This window comes from Fukomys damarensis, unplaced genomic scaffold, assembly GCF_012274545.1.
Source record: "Fukomys damarensis isolate Sample0158 unplaced genomic scaffold, DMR_v1.0_HiC HiC_scaffold_14, whole genome shotgun sequence".
Taxonomy (NCBI): domain Eukaryota; kingdom Metazoa; phylum Chordata; class Mammalia; order Rodentia; family Bathyergidae; genus Fukomys; species Fukomys damarensis.
This window is the reverse complement of record NW_022900926.1, coordinates 76,041,108-76,062,472: the sequence shown is the minus strand read 5'-3', so window position 1 is coordinate 76,062,472 and position 21,365 is coordinate 76,041,108. Positions and strand designations below refer to the sequence as shown.

The window sequence follows — 21,365 nt, the reverse complement described above, 5'->3', positions numbered from 1 at the left end:
AAAATAAATGTATTATTTCTTTAGAAAATATTCTTCTCACATTTACCATGCTTGCTTAAAATTTTAAACTTTTGTTTCTCTAATAAATGGTTCTTATTTGTAACTAATGGTGTTATTCTCTACTTTTTATAAATCATAAATTTAACTCCTGAATTTGCTCACATAAAACTTTCTTTTTATAGGAAATGGATCAAAAACAAACCACTCTTATAGAAAAATATAAAATATAGCTTCACTCTGTTATATATACACACATTATACTCTACCAGGAAATAAATTATTTTCTGAAATTAAGACAATTGAATAGTCATCCAAAATCCTGTTTTAACTGAGTGACCATATCTGAAACTCAACCCCCTATGCACTAGTTCATTCCTCAACAAACACTTCACAGCCCTGCTTAGCATACTGCAGGGCTTTCCACTTGTCATGGGATTCAGCCAATATCAGACCTACAGAGCCACCGAATAAAGTTCCTGCTGCCTCTGCAACCTCAGGCCTTGCCCTTCGATTCTACTTTCTAAGCGTGCTCTGCATTTACCTTCTGAGTGCTCCCAAACTAGTGCATGCAATTCTGTGCCATACTTTCAAAACGTTCACACTGCTTGAAACACTTCCTCAGCCCCAGCCGTCCCCGCTCCTGTGGCTCTCCACTCACTCATCACTTCCCACAGGCTGGGTCAGGCTCTTGTGGCACTCTTGGCTCTGTAAGCACTTGTCACAGTTGGAACTGAATAACTGTGTCTCTAGTCATCTCACATCTAACTCCTCTACTAAAACATGAACTCCATGGGGGGAGAAATTGTGTTCCTTGGGATAATGCCTTGGGACAGTATTAATGAATGTTAACTTAATAAAACCTGAATTTAATGAATATATAAACAAAAGACCGTGTTATACATACTATGTCAGATACCAAGAGGGAATTATCAAGGTAGACCCCTTGCTATGTCATTTTCTGAAGAGACCCTGTGTTGCTTAGGGTCCTCTGGAGGAATAGAATCAATAATCAGTAGAACACACACACACACACACACACACACACACACACACACACGAGATTTATAAGATAGGCTTACAGGATCAGAGGTAAGATAGTCCACAATGACTGCCTGGACACCACAGAGCCAAAGGATCCGGTAGCTACTCAGTCCAAGAAGCTGGAAGCCACAGAACAAGAAGGATCAAGGATTCAGCGCCAGCCTGAAATTGAAGGCCTTGAAAATTCTTGCAGTCTCTGGCACGGCCACACACTGAAAAGCTGAAGATGGAGTCTAATGTTCACAGTCAATGGCAGCAGCAAATGACGCACCTGCTCAAGCAGCATGCAGCTTTTTGAACACAGACTGACTTCCTCCTTCCCTTTCATTCCATCTGGGATGCAAGCCTATCGAAAGGTGCCTCAGTTTGCTGGCCTACGTGCCAATCGTCTCTGGAAATATCCCACACAAGTGTGCCTTATATATTTGCTAGGCTTTTCTTCATCTAGTCAAATAGATAATCACATTCATTCTAATGATTCCTCAGAGGGATAAACTTCGTTGTTCTACCATTTGACTACATAACTTGCTTTGGAAATGAGATGTATGCTAATTCTGAGACATATTTTTCAAGTGTGACCTTTGTGGTTTGGTTCAGCTTTCCTTGGCTGTTCTCGCTGTCATGACAATGAATTTATTCCACATAGGCACTTCTCCTTTAGATCCTAGAATTAAGATAGTCTGTGGAACAGACCAAATTCTGAATACCAATCTGGATCACAGCTGAAGAAAGGAGCAAATCTAGAAACCCACAGCCACTACCATGTAAAAATAAGGAAATAATATAACCCTGATTTTTTCCTAATATTTTTAAAATTTTAGTTTTATTAGCATATGTTTGCAGGACATAATGATTGCATTTACTATGGGGAGTTGGTACATGTATATAACTCATCTTTATTCTTTTTATTTCCCCTACAACTGATATTTGAGGATTGTTTGGTACACAAAAAGATACCAGCAAAACCTGACTAATAAAAGACACTCACAAAGCCTAACACATTTTCATAATATATATGTGACATTGCATCCAATCTATTTATGTTACCAATATTATCGAAATAGAGACCAATGCTTACCTGGGTAGATATAAATCATGACCTTTGCATGGAGATTTTATATTTTATAAAACATCATGGAAGTAGAGCTACTTAACATTTATTTAGGGCTTATTATACTTTGGACAGTCTTCTGAGCACAGCAAATACCAAGGCAGATATAACATCATTTTAGCCTTTGGTAGTCAAAAGGGTAGTGGGGGATACCATGTGCATCATTATGTGAGAAGTTTATTACTGCTTCCTTCTACCGCCTCCTGAGAAAGATCCATTCTCTTAAAGCCAACATCCGTTAATTGATCTATTTGCCTAAATGGAGAAAGTCTTTGGCCAGAGAACATAGCTGAATGGGTCACTGGTAGTCACCCCTTATTTTCCTTGATGAAAACTCCCACCCTAGCTGTTTTCTTCCTCCTCTGAACTCCAATATATCATTAACCACAAAAGATAAAATATCTCACAGCGTGCAACAGGGAAGAGTAGGAAGAGACCCTGACTTGGCCTCAGAAACTCTAGTCCAAGAATCATTTCTGATACCCACAAACCCTGTGAATGTGGGTCTTTCTGGGGTTTAGATTTCTTGTATAAATAGGAATACTTGAGTGAACTAACCTCTCACTCTCCTTCTAACTCTGCTCTTTCAGAGTCCTGAATTCTATTTTGTCATTGGTAAACTTTATCTTTCCAAAAAGATTACAACTCCAAAGCTCTGCCTAAAATGTCCCCTGACCTTTGGTTTGCCTGACTGAACACACAATGATACCATCAATCCTTTCTAATTAAAATCACGGATTCATGTTGAAGAACTGTGCAAACCAGAGATTGAAAATTTGTTTGAAAAGCAAATTCTGCCTTCAGGCATGATTTGTTTGGGTCCACAGTGATTTTTTGTTGTTGTTGTTAATTATTTGCCATGGCTTTAAAACAAGGATACTTTATATGCAAACCCCAAATGTATCTGATTTAGTCACTCTCTTGTCACTGGGACAAAAATATCCAACACCCACAACTTAAGGGAGGAGAGCTTCTGGCTTGCAGTTTCAGACATTTCAGTCCGTGCTTGGCAGGCTCAAATGCAGAAATGACAAAGTGGAAAGACCTGCTCATACTGTAGTGGTCAGGAAGTAGAGAAGAGAGGAGCCAGGAAGGGAGATAGACCCTTCCAGGCCACTTGCCCAGTGACCCTCCTCTCTGAACCAGGCACGTTCAGTATGGATTAATCTACTGATAAGTATAGTGTCCCCATTATTCAATTACCTTGCACATGCATGAGAATTTGGGGGGACATTTTAGACATAAACCACAACAGTATCTTTTAGATTTTACAGATGAGAAAACTTGTGATGAGGAAATAAGGAATTTTTCCATCAAAAGAAAATGGTCACACAAATCTGAAGGGCTCTCTGATTTGGGATATCTGGACACACTTGCTTCTGTAAAGTGACACCACAAGATGCCGGTGGGGGAATAAATGCTACAACTAAGGGAAGTTTAAATTTTGAACTATATCCTCCTTTCTCATTTGTCAGATACCCTCATTGGACATCAATGTATAGCAGGTTTAAATGCTCTGTACAATAGGACAATCTAAAAACTTTTTCAATGCAATATTATTTTCAAGCAATTATAAATGATTGGCATTTCAGTTCATTTGTATTGGCAGTCATAATTCACAAAATTCACTGTGATTGATTTTGAAGAAAACTGATACCAAGGATATTTGCTTCCTGTAATGCAAAATTAATAGCAGATGCATGACTGAGGGAAATTTTTTCCTGCTGTTTTCATAGTTATTAAAATGCTTGGATTCTACTCTTTGTGTTTCTAACCCACATGCTATGCTCTCTCCCTTGCCAATCTAATTCCCTGAAAGTCATGGCTATTCTCTTCTTAAACTCTCCCTTTCACTGTTTTTTGCTTTGAAGTAATAAAAGCAGCCACCATTGACAGAGCACCTAGTATTAGCCATGGAGCAGACTGACAAGTGCCGTACTGACTAACGCTTGAGAAAAGCTTTCGGGTGGTATCTCATTTTACAAAGAAAGATAAAGGAGGCTCAGAGACAATGCACAGATCTTCATCAAGGAGCCAGCTAGCGCATGATAGTACCAGTGTTCCTAAGCACTGCACGATACTGTGTCTTTCCCTTTTCTTCCTTACTCTGCCTCTATTTCTTAGCCTCCTTCACAGGCTAGACCCCCGTGCACTGGTGTGTTCGAAGCTTCCATCTTCAGCCACGTCACCAACCAGCACACTATGCCAAATGTACTTGTCCATCTCAGACCTCAGCTATAGTGAAAAAGGGGGAGTTAGAGACCATAAAGCCTGGTTTCAAATTTTACCTCAGACAAGATATTTAACCTTTACAGGCTTTGTTTTCCTCATATATAAATAGCATAATAGAGCTATTCCAAGGATTAAATGAAATAATACATATAAAGCACCTGGAACTTAATGCATATTCAACAAATATTAGCTATTATTATTATTATCATCATCATTATTGTTATTTAAACTACCTGGGTGACCCCAACATAAGTATCTGAGTTACCCTTCAAATTCAGCCTGTCAAAAACAGCCGCCTCATTTTCTTCTACAAGTCTGTTTCTCCTCTGGTGAACATCACCACCACTCTACCATTTCACTCGGAAGAAATCTGGGTAACTTCTGCTCCCATATTTGAACTTTCCTAGGGGTCAGAAGAAAAATTACCCCAATTTTTTAGCTAACCTCTAGAATATATCATCTGTACTTGTTTGTGTAAGAGGGAGATCATTCTAAATTTCAAACCAGCTCACATTTCTTCACCTCATTTAAAATTCCTCAGCAGATGCCCTTGATCTTTAGATGAGGTCCAAATGTTTCCCAGAGCACATACCACACTCTGATACCCATGTCTGCTGGCTCTCCAGTCTCGCCTCCTACAGCGTCCACAGGGACAGCATTACCATTGCTACCATCAAGAGAAACTAGTCTTTCCTGACTTAATATACTGCCAAATACAGTTTCCGGGAGCCAGAAATGCCCTCTCAGGTAAATCTTTCCTGCCCTCCTAAATCTTAGTCAGCCTCCTTTTTTCTATGTCTTCTCCAGCTCCTGAAGTCTGAGTCTGGCTGATCTTCTAGGTGGCCCTGGAAGCTTGTCTTTGCCTCTACCTTAGTACTTATCACAGAGGAGCCTCACTTCTGATTCACTCTCTGCCTCACTTGTTGAACTGTAATATTCCTGAGTGGAGTACTTAATGTTACCACTAGCTGCAGGCACTCTACCCACACTGTCAAACTGCTAGGAAGCCAAGATAAAGAGCAGGTATGTGGGTGGTACAGTTACAAGTCTGTCATGCAAACACAAATGCTGAGAAAACTTCAACTCATTCAAGTTCACCCAACTGATAATGTAGTCCAGACTCATCTCAGAAACTCAGTTTAAAAGGGTAAGTGATCTGAACGAAGCCTGCAACTCCAACACAACCACACTCCAAGACCTATCTCACTGGATACTCTGGAAAATACTTTAAAGAAAATAAGGTTTTCATTTTCATGAAGCCAATAAGAAAGCCTACAGTGTTGGGAAATGGAGGTTGTAAAGCAGAGTAGGAGTGGGAAAGTCAAAAAAGGTCTGACTAACACCCCTAGGGGATAATATAAAAGTTTTGGGATAAGACTTGGTACATTTTCTGGATGTTTATTACAAATTTGCCTATGGACAGCCTGGCAGCCAACCTAGAGAGTAGGTATAATCTATTTTTGCATCCCAGAGTAAAATAAAAACAAAACAAACCAGTGGTTCAGGAGGCATTTCTGTTGCTGAAATTCTGAAATTCCTCCTGAATATTTGTAAAGGAAAAAAAGTGAAACAAAGAAAACAATATCTTTTAATTAATCCCAAGTTTCCCCATGTCACTTTGTATATTCTTCAATGAAAGCCCAAAGTATTAAAAAAGTATAAGTTTTAAAAATTGGGGCTATTTAGTGGAGGACATAATGATAGGAACAATATACACTGCTTTGCTATACAAAACAGGCTGGGCTCTCCATGAGGGCAAGGAGTCACTAGTTCCCTGTGTTCCTTTGCACACCATCTACTATCACGGAGAGGCTCAACAGTTCACATGTTCAACAGGGAACTAAGGGAACCTGCACACACGGTTCACACCCAGTCAGTCAAGTGAGGAAAGTAAAGCATGAGCAGTTATGGCTGTGTAAGGCAGAACCAGGTCACTGACTGGGACCCCAGCAGACATCAGTCCCAGGGCCCACATTGGTATGCAAAGAATTTGAACAGTTTCAGAAGAAACATTTCAAGTCTGCAGTTAATACTAAATTGGAAAAGACAGCAAATAATGAGAAACAAAGCAGGAAGATAAAAGGGTTTTAGATATTTCAAGTACCTACCCAGCTAATAAATGCAAATGAAGTTCAGTGCAGATAAGCACAGAATTATGAGTCTGGAAGCAAAGAAGAAAAAAAAAAGAAAACTATCTGCTTAATTAAATGACTTGCATGGTGCTGACCAGGAATGAGATCTGGGGAATTACTGCAGGAGAAATCCTTCAAGCTTTCAGCCCACTTCACTGCAAGGGAAAAGAAACTAGATGATGAGTTGTATTAAACTGCAATATACAATAATCAAGTCATACTCCACACTCAGTGAAAATAAAACCAAAACAAGGGAAGAATTTTTAGATTTTAGTTTGTTGGGGTTTTTTTATTATTTAAACTGTTAATCCATTTGGGGGAAAACCAACTTCACGATATTTTTTTCTTCTTTAAATCTCAACCTCAAGCTTGTCTCCTACAAATGTATTGGAATTGTGATTTTCTTACGTTCTCCGCCATTTTCCATGCCACTTCACAATTATTCAAAGATTCCCAGCAAATGGCCATCACATCTGATAGAAGAGGCTATCACTGGAAAAAATAGAAGATACTTGGAGGATAAAATTAAGCAGCTCTTTCATCTAGAGCCATACATTTTCTTTTTCCCTTTTTATGTGGGGGGCCATGGGATGGAGTCCTGGGGTTAACAATGGTGATAAAAAGAAAAGAAGCAATCTTACATTAACAGATTTCAAGCTGAAGACATTCTAGTACACCTTTACAACCCTCCTAAGTATAAAGAGAACAGTTATCACAAGCACCACGTAATAGCTGAGATTCTTAGATCCAGAGGTACAGTGATATTAGCCAACTAAGCCATAGTCCACTCTAGAACTCCCTAAGTCAAGCAAACCCGGGGTAAGATTGAAGGAGGTAGGTGTGATAGGAGAAGAACCTAAATGCTTTCTAGCCAAAAACAGTCCTCACTTGTTATGGTTTAAACCTTAAATATTCCCCAAATCCCCAGTTGTAGAGGCTTGGTTGCCAGCCTGTGGCACTACTGGGAGGCCATACAACCTTTAGGAAGCAGGGACTAGCGGAAGAGAGTTAGGTTATAGGGAGCATGCCCCTGAAGGGGATACTGAGCTCTCTCCACTCCAACCATCTGAGTTACTTTTCTCATTGCTGAGAAAAACTACCCAACACCCAAAGTTAAAGAAGAAAAGGTTTATTTAGCTCACAGTTTGTAGAGGTTTCAGTTTATAGTTGATTGGCTCCAAGGCAGGATGGCACAGCAGAGGGGGAATCACAGAGGAGAAACCGCCCATGGCAAAGCAGGGCAGGCAGAAGGCAACAAGTAGCAAGCAAGTAACTAGCGACAAGAGACAGGCAACCAGCAGCAAACATAGCAGCTTTCGGTCCCTTATATCTTACCCAGGCTATCCTTAGGGAAAGTAGCACTCATACCCTTGACCCTAGCATTGCACCATGAACCATCCCAGCATCATGTCCTTGATCCCAGCACACAAACCCTAGATGCACTGCCCTCCGAAAAGCCCCACCTATGACCTTATGAGGTGTTGGGGTACATCTAGGTACAAGCCGTAGCACCAGCACATCATGATGTGCACAGCTTTGCCCTACCACATACTCATTGCCATGATTTCCGCCTTACCACAGGCGTGAAGAGATGGGGCCAAGTGACCACTATCTGAAGCCTCTGAAACACGAGCCAAAAACAATTTTTATTCCATTTCTTTTTAGATGGAATTATATCCTAAAAACATCTGTGTTGGCAAGGCTGGTCTGTAACTTGCAATCCTCCCACCTCGGCCTCCCGAGAAGCTGGGATGACAGGTGTACGCGCCCACACCCTTCCTTTAACTTACTTATCGCAGGCATTTTTGTCACAGCAGCAGAAAGCTGACTAACATCCCTACTCCAGCTCTGGTTCCTGAAATCTAATATTCATTCCCATATTAAACACCTTTTGAATCTTACCACAACCTAGACGCTGTCCTAAGCAGCGATGACGTGTGGCAAACACAATGGGCAATATTGCTGCCCTCAGAGAGTTTAAAATCTGGTGAGACAAAACAAGTAGGCAATTTCAAGTAAGAGGTAGTGCTAGGAAGGTTATGAAAAGGAGGATGAGGGAAGAAATTAGAGAAGGATATGAGAACTATTTAAGGAGATGGTCACAAAAGAGCACTCTGTGGAGGTAACATTTCAGTAATTGACTTGAATGAAAATTTGCTTAGAAGAGAAATTCCATGCCAAAAACCTATGGCATAGATATGTCTTCAAAAGTCATCATTTGAAGACTCTGCTGAACTGATTTCTCAGAGTTTTTCTAGTCCACTGTCTTGTAGAAATGTGTTTTAAGAACAGAAAATAGATTATATTTAATATGAGGGAAGGATATAAAGAGTTTACAGTACAGGACCAAATTAATGAGCAATCCCTATAACTTGATAAAGGTGAAAATGCGGAAAAATGTTCACTGAAAGGACTAGAAAGATTCCAAATACATTCATAAGAGCATGTGCCACTAGGTTTAGCCACATTTTCTCCAATAACCATGCTGCGAAGATATTCCCCTGATTTGTGGATTCTACATAGATGACTTACATAAACTAATAGTGATTCAATGTTCTTTTAAAGTAGGAAAAACTGTAGCGTACTGTGGTGGTCAACCTCTAAGATGACACTCAGTGACCCCCACATCCAGGCAGTCCCTATGTCATCATCCATTTTAAGTGTGGACTGGACCTGGAGGCAGAACCTGTGGATGGAATACAGAAAGGGTGATAAGATGTCACTTCTAAAGCTAAATTTTAAAGACACTGTGGCTTCCGTCTTGCATGCTCTCCCTTCCTCAAGCGCTCACACTCAGAAAAGTCAGATGTCACGCTATAAACTGCCTGATAGGGAGCACAGGGGCAAGAAATGAGAAAGGACCGAACCCACCCACAATTAATTACCTAGGTTTGAAAGTGGATCCTCTCTTAATTGAATCTTCGGACAAGACTGAATTTCCAGCCAACTCTTTGACTGCAGCCTCATGAGAGTGACTAAGGCAAAGGTATCTCACTAAGCGGGTCTGGATTCCTAAACCACAGGAAATATGAGAAAATACATGACTGCTGTTTTAAGCAGCTAAGTGTTGGTGTAATGTGTTACACGACAACAGAATACATATATGAAGAAAACAGTTTCAAACTGTGGTCAGCTTCCTTTCAAATTTTGGTGCTTTCCCCTGCCTCTGCTTACAGAATAAAGTTCTGTTTCTCCTGTGCCTCCTTGAGCCTTTGCTAAAAGCTGACCAGGTAGGGATGGGTATGAATCCAGCAAGATAAAGAAAAATGGTAACACTTGGCCATTTAGTTCCACTACACTTTTAACATAATCCTGTAACATCACATGGGAAACAAACAAACCCAGGAAAGTGTTGGCTATAATATTAATTATTTGTTTAACCAGTCAGATCTTCGTGATTTTCTTGTCTGAGGGTAGCTTGGGGCATCGTTAACCTCAGGTAACTAAGAGATACCACATTTGTTCCCTTAAAGAAGTATGTCCCCAGCTTCCCACTGACTAGGACTATTAGAGCCAATCTCTCCAACAGTAAAATTTTATGGTGGTACCCTTCAGTCCCCCATTTTGACCTCAGCACTCACAGAGGAAAATACAATATGACAAACTCCAATTGATACCAGCAAAGAAAATGAAACCACCTAATGTCACTAAGAGTTTGTAATTCAAACTGAATTACTATGAATTAAGCATCATCATGTCTCCATTATAAACTTAACTTTTTTTAGGTGAGCCAAAGAGGAGCTGTTATCATAATATGTAGTATATAATAAATGAGTAACACCCTCCTTGCTTATCTTAGAAAAGCTAAGGAATTTCTCCAGAACCTGTATGAGGTTGCTTCTATAATTCTGAAATAAATGCAATACTAATAGAAAGAGACGGCCTCTCTATATAACACCTGTCACTTGCTGTCTACGACAAGGCACTGAACCCTATACCAAGCACAAATGAGCACAAAAGGGCAAAATGGAACAAAAGCAATGATCTTTTAAAATGTTATATTTCTAGCAAATAAAATTTTAAAACAGGGTGCTTACATAATATGAAGAAAATGAATTAAATAATTATGTTATTTTCTCACAAAAGCTTTTGTTTTTATCTTCTTTATGAAATTGTTGGTTTTGCTTTTTATGTACTCCTTTGAAATAAAAACTACTATCTTTCATCAAAACTGGCAATATTTTCCACAAGGCGCAAAGTTCATTAGGTTTATAGGAAACAGCTTGTGAGTCACTGAATTTTAAGACTGCAGGATGAAAGGAGATATTATTACAAGAATTTTCTTACATTCTCACTTTTGACTTTTTATAAAAAGCAAAACTATATTCTCTTAAAAGAAGTTTTCATATAAATAATGCCTTACTCATTATACAGGCTTGTCAAAATAATCAAGTGTATACACCCAAATTAAGTTGCTGAATTTTGAAGGTTTTACTTTGTAAAATTATTTCATTTACTTCATTAACTTTCGCTAAGGAGCTCTTCGGATTTTATCTGTGTTGGACTATCTAATCTTTTAAAAGGTATAATTTCATCAAGTTTTTAAAAATGATTCTGCACTCTATAAACAAAAATGATTGTAAAATGTGTGCTTCATAAGTGAAATCCATGCTAAGTACATGTGAAATCCAGCTAAAATCTGTATTTTTAATAACAGTATCATACCCATGTTAATTTCTTAGTTTGGTAATCCTAACATGATTATGTAGGATGTTGCCACTAGCCAAAGCTGGGTAAAGAGTGTACAAAAACTTCCTTTTGAAAGATTTTTGCAAGTTTTCTGTAAATGTAAAATTACTTCAAAATAAAAGGTTTTTTAAAACTTCTTTGAAGTTCAATTTAAGATGAGCAATTGGAGAAGAAAGTCATCGAACATTTTATTTGGAGTCTTTGTACAATTAACAGAGAACAGGTGTTCTCAGTTGACTTCTGACATTAAGCTTATTTTATGGTTCTTGAGACCACGCTAAGGCAAAAGGGGTTCGGACTGCAGCAACATACCTGTATTTTTACTTAGACCACAGCCTTGCAAGGCCTCAGTAAATCAGCATGCATTTTTCAATCACAGAAAAGCAAGAGAAGAAATTATTTCTAGAATAAAATTCTCCAGACAAATAAATCATTTTAAAAGGTGCTTGTTATGAAAAATCCATATTCATGGAAAAAAGCAGAACATTGAACCTTACCTGTCCACATTCACTTTTTACATGGAATTGTTACATGCAGAACCAATGTATATTTGGATTTATGAGAAATTTGAAGATTTTTATGGCTGGCAGGCATATTATATAATGCTGTAATAAGCAATGAAGTCCTACTGTACCAAGATACAAAGGTATCTCCATGACTGCTCAAAGAAGAAACACAGCTCGAAGTCACCAAGGAAAGTATTCTTATTGAGAAGCCCAAAGGAACCTACAACCCCCTTCTCTATATTAGCACAAAGTGAATGACAAAAACTCAGATGAAAAGAAATGAAGAGCCAAGAAAATAGACAACAAAATCATATTAAAATATCATGGTATGGTGGCACACACCTGCAATCCCAGCATTTAGGAGACTGAGGCAGACGGATCGCTGTGAGTTCGAGGCCAGCCTGAACTACACAGTGAGACCCTGTCGCAAAAACAAAACGTAAACCAATCATATTGGAATAATAATAGATACAAATGCCTTGTGATATATCAGAGGAAATAACTCACAGAAACATTACAGATGGTGAAGCATAGGAGACAAAAGCTGTGCTTTGAGGAACTACTAACACTGTACATAATAGAAATTCTCCCCAGAATTTGTAAAAGAAAAAGTTCAGATAATGACAGAGTTGTAATTTCAGCACAAAGTAATGGGATATGAACAGAATATCACAGAAAGAAGAAGGTGTGGAGAATCTGAATAACTATCAAACAGGAGAAATTGGAACCACAACACGACAGAAATAATTTCTCATACTGATTAGAGGTATAAAATTATGAGGCTTCCATTCCCAGTCAGGAAAGGCCAGAAACTGATAGTTGTATATCGTAGTATATCCTTGTTTATTTTTTTCAGCTTTAATTGGCTTTATTGGTACATTTTAGGGATACAGTACAGTTACATTCATTGTTGGGATCTTGTACCTCTACATGACAGGTCTTGGTTCTCATTTTTTTCCCCTTGTCCCTGCCCTCCCTTCACCCCCTCCTCCCCTCCCTAATCCTTGTTTATTATAACTACACTTAAACCAATACAATAATAAAGTTCATGCAACTCACATTTCACAGTATTTGTTCAGTTATTCTCCACTGATACTTTTATCGTCTTAAACTTGAGTTAAGCCCTCTACCTGGGCACAGTGATGCATACCCGCAACCCCAGCACTCTGAAAGGCTCCATGTAGGAGCATCACAATTTCAAGCCCAGCCTGGGCAACTCCACGACTTAGAAAGACCCTGTCTTGAAATTAAAAAATTAAACTAAAAAATTTTTTAAATGTTTTTAAAAAGTGCCGGGGAGGGCCAGGGATTTAGCTCAGCGGTTCAGTGGCCTGCCTTGCAAGCACAAGGACCTGAGTTCAATCCCCGGTACCAAAAAATAAATAAATAAAATAAAAAGTGCCAGGGATGTAGCTCAGAGTGAAGAGCCTCAGTTCAACCAAAAAAAGGAGCCTCTGGGTCTACACGATCCTGCCTGCAGCACCTGGGTAAACGCAGCCACACTACCATGTGTTCACTCTGTGCACAGAGGGACCACAGGGCCAGTGGTCTTAGCTGATCCACCAACCATCCTGTAATACAGAGTGATGCTCTAGCAAGCTTTGTTTCAGGATGCTGCGAGCTAAACGTCACTCGTTTGCCTGTTTTGCATTTAAAACTAGTAAATTAGCACCATTCCATTTTCCCTCTCTAGTCCTTCAAAAGTGCTTCATAGTATCTTAGTTTTAAATATCTAAACGTAAAAATCACAAAGCTCCCTGCAGTATTAAAAACTGAGACAGTGAAAGACAAAATTAAGGACCAATTTTTACAGTTCAGAGAAGTATACACTTCATTAAGATTTCAACATAAATAACTAAATGTTAGTTAAGGTTAGTGAAAACAATTCTTCCTTTCAATTCAACAAATCATGAATATGTGATATTCATAAACCTCAGTGCACTCACTACACAGGTCCACAGAAGTTCTGAGTATGCAGTGAAAAAAAATGAACATTTGTTAATACTCTTTTTATATGCATGTCTTCAGGTTAATTGTAACCTAAAAACAATCCAGGCTTCACTTGAATTGACTTCAAATGAGAGGTCAGCAATGAAATGAGCATCTTTAGCTAGATGCCTGGCTTCGATGAACAAGTATAAAAATATACAGTTTTTTAAAATTCCTTGAAGTATGTTTTAAGATCAAATGGTTTAATAAAGGCAATTGGCCTGATTTCCAAAAAGGAAAGTGAGTGGTAAGAATATAAAACCACAATGGAAGTGGGGTATATTCTAGTAAATCATAAAATCATTAGAATATTCCACACCAAACTAACATCTTCCCAAACATCTCCACATCTTCCCAGTGCCAGGTAGGTAGTCCTTATAACGAGGAGAAAGTTGAACAAGAAAAGAGGGAGTATTATTACTCTCAACCAGTAGATCCACGAACATTATGAATTCACTCAACAAACACTTGCTGAATGGCTAGTGTGTGCTCAGCAGGGGTACAGGAGACAAGGCTGAGTAAAGCCATACGCTACTTTCCCTCCTGGAGTTAACATCTCTTTGGAGAGACAGGGCACAAACCAAATGGTTGATTTACCTTGGTGATATCTGCTAGAAAGATGAATTTGAGAATTTGGGGAAAGCAAAGAGAGGAATATCCATTCTCTTAAGTATCAACAACAGTGAAACAATAACAAACACTTCTCTTTGGAGAAATCCATCTGTAATAAACAATTATTCCCAGGCATTATCCCACTTAGTTGTCACAATAACCTTTGGAAAATAAGGGGGTATTCATCAGTTGGAAACTGGATAAAGAAGATGTGTTTTTTCTATAAAATGGAATATTACTCAGCCATAAAGGAGAAATTAGATTCACTCATAGGAAAATGGATACATATGGAGGATATACTCCTAAGTGAAATAAATAAGTCACACATGTATAAATTCTGAATAGTTTCTCTGGTGTGAATAAACTCTAATAGTACATAAGCTCCTCATGATATAATTGACAATGTGAAATAAGAAGAAAAGGGCTAAAAGTGTAGGGAAAGTGGGAAGGGTAGGTGAAAGGTAATAAGGGGAAAAATATGAGAAAATGAAAAAAATGGAAATGAAGTGTTTGTAAATGGGGAGGGGATGAAGGGGTGAAGGGAGGGCAGGGATATGGGGAAAAAATAAGAACCAAGACCTGTCATGTAAAGGTACAAGATCCCATAATGAATGTAACTGTACTGTATACCTAAAATATACCAATAAACTCAATGAGGGGGAAAAAAAGAAAATAAGGGGGTATTTTTTACAAATATTCCAATTATTCAGACTAGAAAACTGAGGCTCAGAAAGTACAAGGACTTCATATCATACTGCTTGGGCACTACCTTCTCTGGATACCTCAGCACCAAGGTAGGTCGATGCAGTGTCCACACTGACCCTTCTGGCAAGGGCCTGCTGCCGCCCAGATAATCACATAGATGCAGGGAGGCCAACCCAGGAAACTTCTCCATGACCAGGACACATCTCTCCTTCAATAACCTGCCAAGGGTGAAAACTGGCTTCCCTCGGGAAAAGGCTTCCCCAACTGCACAGCTAGAAACCCAAGCAAAGTTGAAGAATGTCTTACAAACGCACATTGTCAAAAAAAAAAAAAAAAAAAAAACAAAAAAAAAAAAAAAAAAAAAGACCGTGTAAAACTATTTCAAAATCAGATATTATTTCCATAATAAAAATAAAATCTGAACTAGGGATGTAGCTCAGTCACACCATACCTGCCTGGCAAGAGCAAGGTCCTGAGTTTGATTCCCAGTTCTGAAAAAATAAAATAGAACAAAATAAAATAAAACCTGAAAGTAAAACAGCTAACATATTCTCCCCTTCATTAAACATTTTTCCAAGGAAATTAACCAAATTAAACAAGCCAAAATAGCTTCTCCTCTCTACATCACATATTGAAATGAGAAATGATTTTTCTCCAACCATCTCTTCCAAAATTGCAGCACTGGCTAAGACCAAAAGGTAAGTGAATAACCTTTGGGTTTTTCTTTCCTTCTCATTAAACTGTCACATTGCACTCATCTCAGCAATGTGTATTCTCTTACCAAATGCAGCTCTATAAAATCAAAATACAATGTAAAAAATGACCTCAAGCAAGAATCCGTGGTTTAGCTATAAAAAAGGCACTGTGCTTGGCATGCAGTTCCACCCCCAGCCCATGGCTCTCGCTTCCTGAGAGCTGTGCAGGACCGCAATGCAGCAAAGTACCCCAGTAAATGGAGAGGGGAGGGGAAGGACAGAGATAGGTTGCAATTTCCCTGTGTGCATTCAGCCTGAGCATTTCCTATCAACTAAATGTGAAGAATCATGGCCTTATTTTAAGGACTTAAGAAAAGGAAGACAGTTTAAAACTGAATGCCTGCTCTCTGCTACAGTAGTTCTACTGGCAGGCTGTAATTTGCTGGGAGTAGATAATGGAAATGCACTTATGTTTGTATAATCCATGAGCTGTTTATCAGCTATGTAAAGCCTAAAGATATAGGTGGCAGCAAATCTTTCTGTCAGGAAAAGAAATCTTTCAACTCAGAAAAAGAAAAAAGAAAGATCCACTATTTTTATATAAAACCCAGTTCCATTTCATTTCTTTGTAAGTAACTCTGAAGCAAAAGGAAGAGGTCAGTGGACAAAGAAATAATCTGTGGGGCAGTAAGTGTGTTTCATGTCATACAAGAACATGAACATATTTTTCTCAAGAAGGGAATTTTCCATTCATGTCCTGACATATCTTTAGCCCACAATTTGGAGGCAAATACCACACATGACAGCCTGAACGCATTATTGCTTTGATACTAGGGTTGAACAACTAGAGGCCTTCTTTTGGGGGGAAAGGCCAATGACAATCAGGGCAGGTGATGTACCTTTGCTTATGTGATTGTTTTCTTATTCTTCTTGGCCTTTCTGGAAAAATCAAGTCATCAGTAAAACCTGAAGATATTAAACAAGCACTGGCTAGTTTTGCAATGAGAAATAGCGTACATAGATATAAATGTAATAGGCTCTTTAAGGAGCATGTAAAGCAAACTGAACATTGCTTCTTTACTCACAGGTATCAGTATTTACTCCTAAGTTCCATTTCCTATCTTGCATGTTTTACTCTGAGATATAATCTTGCTCTGTCTTTTCAATGTCAGTATGTCAGTGCCCAATTGAATCAATGATAAATATAGAACATGTTGAGTAATAAACACAAAGTACCTCCACAGAGTACAAAAACACCAAATAAATATATCTCACAATACAGTAGCATTTAATTTACACTGTAGCACATCTTGCAACCATACTGCATAGCACTGAAGAGACTGGAGTGAAATGACACTTCAGACTAAGGTTTCTCTGCATGGTTTCTATCCAGATCAGCATCTCCACAGTTTAAATGGGAAATGGAAAGTACATAAATCATAAGCTTCTTCTCCTGTTTAAACAACCCTTACTCCTATTTCAGTGTCTATAACCTCAAATGAGCTTCCAAGGTGAATTCTACCATAGCATCCAGCCTCACAAATCACAAACTATTCTAGCTTTTCATCTTATTATCCTTAGAGGAAGTACTTGCTCCTTGGATGCATGCTGACTGATTTCGTCATGTTTCTAGGTGTACTGGAGTACATTCATGGAGCCCTTGTCAAGAAAAAATGCAGCAATTCCCGTAAAGAACATTGTACCACACCTAGAACATAGTGAGCACTCATTAACCTGAAGGTAGTAGAGATGGCAGCAAGTGGACAAATTCAAATGAATATGTGTGGGTCTGTCGTGTCATCTAATTACGTTTCCTTTGCCTGTTAGTGCCTAGAACAGGTTTCCATGCCTAAGCCAAGGGCATAGCTAGGCAGGACCTGTATCAAGCCATGGGGCAGGATGTGATCCAAGGATAGTCTGTGTCAGAAGGTAAGGATAGGAGTGAGTCTAGAGAAGTTTCCATGTGGGATTCCCCACACCAACGCCAGTCTAGCTAGAGCATAGAGCTACTGTCACCCAGTAGCTCGGGGAACCCAAGGAATTCTGGACATGGGACAAAGCTGCAGCTGATTTCTGTCCATCAGCTGCTTCTCTGCTACAGAGTGAAGGAAATCAGCGTCTATGAGACCAGCTGTCCTGTTCCATTCCTCAGTCTGTATCAGTGATCCACTGAAATAGCACCCAGAAATCTTCTGTGTTATTCATACCTACTTTTCATCAAAAGGACTTAATTTGTGAACACTACCTAGTAAATCTACTTCTTGGTCATAGAGAAGACAACAAGGGTCAGTTTCAGCCCTTGCCAGTGTTGACCACATTCCTACGAATACACCATTTCTGAGTCTGATTCTCTGTGATTAGATTTGTTTTCTTTTCAACTGCCACTGACTGCTGACAAGCATCTACTTTACACTGACTTTTGTAAACACAGACTTTCATTTTAAAAAAAAAAGAATCAAAGAGCTATGAAGCCTGTAGTGTGCCATATCTATGCCAGTGCTGGGGCCAGAAGATAGGTGGCCAACCCCATCACCAAGGATCAGTATTGGGAAAGGCAGATGAACCATGGTTAGTCAAACAAGATGCAGGAGTGCTAAATATGGGCATGAACAAATTGTGGAAATACAGAGGTGGATATAATGAATTTCTACCATTTTCTATCTGAAGTGGTATATAAAATTCCCGTAGAATTTGTTGCAAAACACAATAAAAATTAGCCTTTCTATTAACTACTTCCCCCTGGCATTCTGTTCTTACACTTTCACTTCTTTGCAATTGCCTCCCCATTCTTGCATGCTTTTATTAATAGAAATGTTTCCCCTCATTATCCAGAAATGTTGTTTTAGACATTTCTGCTCTGGAAGATGCTTGAGAAAGTCCTTAGTAGATAAAATAATTAACCTTTTAGATTACCGCATACCCTTACCACTAGGCACAGCTCTCAAGGATTCTGATGACTTGGAAGAGATAGAGCACCTACCTGTATTTGTGTGCAGGGCATACAGCCTCACAAATTATGCTTCATGAAAGTTTACTATAGCTAAAGGATTAAAGAAGATAATCTGCATAAGCATGTTGGTATAGCATTCAAAGCTCAGGATGTTGAGATACCAAAGAATAGAAATATCACAAAACATAATCTTTGGGGTCCAGGGCTAACACCACAGAAACAGAAAAAACCAGCCATCTTCCTGTGGTGATGTGCAGACTGTGGAAGGGTCTCAGAGCTACCTTCCCGAAAACTACCTTCTTCAGAGATCTGGCTACTTGATTTTTAGTAGAAATGTGAAGATGATGCCCTGCTGACAACTCCCAAGTGGGCAGGAAATGAATCAAACTTAAGAACACGGGAATTGGGGGACTTTAGGTATAAGCCGGTTGGTAACACATACTCTTGGTTCTATAAGAGGATCATCCTGATCCTCTATGAAATCTAAAGAGTAGAATCCAATGGCTCTACCAGTCAAAACCTTATTACAAGTGAAAGAATGAGGTCTAAGTCTGAGTAATTTGCTTGAATTTGCACAAATGCCTAAGCAGGAGAACTAGGATAGGACTTGATTCATTCTTTCTCTCCTTCTCCTTCTCCCTCTCCCTCTCTCTCTCTATAGATAGATAGATAGATAGATAGATAGATAGATAGAGATAGATAGATAGAGATAGAGATATATAGATATGTATGTATGTATTTTTTTCTTTAATGCTTTACGTTGCCCTCATTAAATATTTATTCTTTAAAAGTAAAGATATGAGATATTTATTATCTTCTATAATGGCTGAAATATTTTCTTTAGCCAATTGAAAAACAAAAACTAAAGAGCTATCTCAGCTATTCAAGAGACTGAGTTAGGAGGATCCTGAGTTTGAAGCCAGCTTGGACAACTTAGCACCACCCTGTCTTAACATAAAATAAAAGAGTCTGGAGCTGTAGCTCAGTGGTAGAGCACTTGCCTAGCACACATGAGGCCCTAGGTTCAACCACCAATGTCAAAAAATTTTTAAATAGATTAAAACTAAAAAGTTTTTCTACCAAATATTCCTTTTAAAAGCAGATAAAGTAAGCAATTTCTTGCCCCAAGCCACTACAGAATCAAAGAATTTGATCGAAATTTCTTCAAAAGTTGAGATGAAAAGTATACGATTTAACCAAAGAGGTTTGCTATGAATTTACTCCACTGAGCAAACATATTAATCTGAAGCAAATTAATTATTTTAGAAGAATTTTCTTTGAAAGAAAATACAGTTATCTTACTTTCTATTTCCTTTAACAATTCTAAAATTAGTGAATAAGAGAATATTTCGTGTCTTTCTAAATTATGCAATAGAATATTACACAAATATTAAAATGATCTTTTACAAAATTTTTAAGTGCCCACATGCCACATTATTAAACTGATCTTTAAGAAAGATTTTTAGTAAGAGGTAAAAAGTCTACATTATAGTATTAAGTGATAAATAATACAAAATTTTATACATAGTATAGATACATTTCTGGGAAAATATATTAAAAGAAAATAGGATAGGAGAAATTTTATTAAAATTTGGATAAAAGCACGTTAATTTTTTGTGTGCTCTTATGCATTTCCAATTTTCCAGAATAAAAATATTTGTAATGAAATGCCCACAATTTAAAATTTTTTAAAGTATACTTGCATCAGGAAGTCATTAGCAATCCATGTTCTGTTTCTATGCTCAGCTCTTTGAATGAACATTTTACCATCTAGTTAAGAATATTCTCTTTGAACCACAGACCAGATGTAAGTTTACCTTTATGAGACCTTTCAGAATTTTACAGACAGCTACTAATCCACAATAATAAAGAAAATCATGCAGTCTTTCAAGGAAGGACTTCTTTTTTTCCTTTAATTTAGAAGAAATAAAATGGGCTTTGGACTACACTTGAATCCTGGCTTAAATACTTCAGCAAATGAGTTAATCTCCCTGAGCCTTAGTTTTCCCACATGTGAAAAGAAGTTGCTGTTAGAATTAAATTTAATAATGTGAGTCGAGTGGCTGCTCAGGAGACGGCAGCCTCACTGACATCTGACTGCAAATGCTGCTGTCCTGGCCTCTCTGGGCCCTTAAGCCCACACAGCGTCTGTAATAGGCAGGAAACACAAGTGAATTTCGCACAGGAACTGCATTTTGGACTAACCCAAAGAAACAGTGGCTTCAAGTTGAAGACTAGAGAAAATGATATACTATTTTCCATTCAGTATATATTTATTATTCTTGTCAGTATAAAATGATACCAGTTCTTAATGGGCATATTAATTTCTGAATAAGAATAGAAAGTGACGTCCCTTGATTTTAACACATTTTTCATAAAGCTGCCTGTTAAATTTACTCACCTTGCTTGATCTCTTTCTGTCCCTCTGATTCTCCTTGTTTAGATCTGACTTTCCTTCTATCTTTCTTTCTCTCATATAGTGTTTTGGATATATGGTGAATACAGTAGTTACATCATTAAACACCCCAAATGCTAAAAGTTTTCTTACAACTAGATGGCATATTAGTTACAATATGATCTGTAACATTAAAATACATTACTATGTCAAAAAATATATCAACAGGGCCAGGAATTTAGATCAATGGTTCCACCGACTGCCTCAAAAGCACAAGGTCGAGTTCGATCCCTGGTACCAAAAAATAT

The 21,365-nt window shown here is 38.3% G+C and overlaps 1 long non-coding RNA gene across 1 annotated transcript in view; it reads right to left on the bottom strand.

The window, feature by feature from the left end:
• Positions 1-20,766: 20,766 nt before the first annotated feature.
• LOC104850320 overlaps positions 20,767-21,365 on the bottom strand; it is a 32,730-nt gene continuing 32,131 nt past the window's right edge. The window contains exon 5 of the long non-coding RNA XR_776934.1: positions 20,767-20,810. This is a non-coding gene — a long non-coding RNA (uncharacterized LOC104850320). The remainder of the gene's footprint in view (positions 20,811-21,365) is intronic.